This window comes from Olea europaea, chromosome 22 (genome assembly GCF_002742605.1).
Source record: "Olea europaea var. sylvestris chromosome 22, O_europaea_v1, whole genome shotgun sequence".
In the NCBI taxonomy this organism is placed as follows: Eukaryota; Viridiplantae; Streptophyta; class Magnoliopsida; order Lamiales; family Oleaceae; genus Olea; species Olea europaea.
Window position 1 is genome coordinate 10898772 of NC_036258.1, and position 2044 is coordinate 10900815.

Genomic DNA, 2044 nt, shown 5'->3' on the forward strand with positions numbered 1-2044 from the left:
TCCTTCAGCTTTAATGAATGGTAAATTGGTCTGCAACATTCTTCAATCATTCAAAATCAATCATAAGCAAGTTCTATGAGTTTACAATTAAGTCCCTAAGCTTTTCAGAAGTTAGATTTAGCTCCCAAAACTTGTGAATCACATTCGACTACTTCCAATAGTCTTCCAATTAATCAATTGTAACTAGATTGACCATCAATTATTCTAAATCAACTCGAATTTAGCTCCAATTTCTCATTTTTATGCCAATTACATCCACCCAATTATTCAAATAAGTAAAGAAGTCATAAATAAGTGTGTAATATGCACATATCACCTGGAATAAGAAATGTTTATTAATAGCTGACTGACTTATTGAATTTTTATTGCCTTATACATGAGATCACTAATTGTCATATGTATGTTACGTAGAGCGACTGCGATAGTGAGTGACTGTAACATTATTTTCTCCAAATTTACGACAATCTAAGCTTTGGACATTCACGTTAATGTTTGGCTGGATTCAAAAATTTTATGTTTTTAACTAAGTTTTCTTACACGCAAGAAACTTTCGAGATGCATTAATGTTTATTGACCATATTAAGTTATTTTTGATATTAAAGTAAGATTTCTTTTTCAAATAAATAAACTTTTATTTAAAAATAAGAAAAGGTGTTCGATCGATTCCACAAGTGTATAGTCAGTGACAAGTAAATGGTAATAAAGTAAAATTTGGAGTCCGAATATCATCTCATACACTAAATATTTAAAATAAATTTTTATTCTTATAGTTTTGATCTGAATTAATGTGGTGACATATTAACAAATTTAAGAGTTTATAACTAACTAATCTGTACTAACATAATATAAATTAACGTAACTAATATAAATTTGTGGAGACTTATGGGCTTAAGCGGTTAGTAATTTCGATTTCACTTAAGACATTTAATATTCCTTTAACCAAATTCATCATGCCCCTGTTTTATATGTACTAATTATTGACTTGACACATTTTAAATAGTGATCTTTCTCAAGCAAAATTAACCTTAATCACATGCCCGAATTTATTATATCTCTATATAAATTTATACGCGTGTAAAAGCATTAAGTCATAGAAATTCAATTATAATTGCATAATCTCTCAATATCTAATAAAACTTCTATTACTTACTACATAAAGTAGACAAATACATCTCCTCTTTATCTAAATATTTATCCTTAAATCAACAATATATGATCAAGCAATTGAATGTCAATTTGACACACAATAAGCAATTAATACATAAATAATTTGGCACGGAATCAAATGAATGAAATAAAAATCAAATCTAAACAGCATCATTCATCCTAACAACTAATTGTTTAGTCAATAATGAAATTGGAATTAAATAACATCACGATTAGAAACATAAACGTGTTCTGTACAATAAAAAAATAAAAGAATCCTAACAATTGTTGTTGTTTGGCATCCAATTCTCAATAATGATCATCAATCTCTCTTCAAATCATATATATCTCCCGATCAATGGTGTTCTTGAACCAAATTAAGACACAAAATCTTGAGGATTCATTGTACTTGGATGTGTAATCTCGCCTTAATTATGTATTCATAGCCTTCCCTGTTAATTGAATGAAAGATTCTTATTTATAGATCTAAATTAGGTCTAAAATAGAGTCTAGAGGTGATTCAAAACTTTAATTTTAGTCTAATTCGGATATCTCAAATTGCTGGCTGTTATCCTTTTATTTGTGCAATTTGGTCCATGTTTTCTCTTTTTGTTTAGATTGAGTCCTTAGATAATGCGGTTTAGGCCGTTCAACACCAATCGTGACTTTTTGGTCCTCAACTTCTAGAATATGTCAGATTTTACTCCTTTTTGAGCAATTATTATTTGTTTCATCCGTTCTCATCCAATTCTCATTTCCTCCTAAGAAAATAAAAGATACAAACATAAATAGGTGTCAAGCTTGTAAAAGTCTCTCCCAGAGGCTACTTTGGACGGCCAAGATAAATGTCATATGTTTAAAAAAAATATATTAAAGTCACTTTTATGCAACGTTTGTC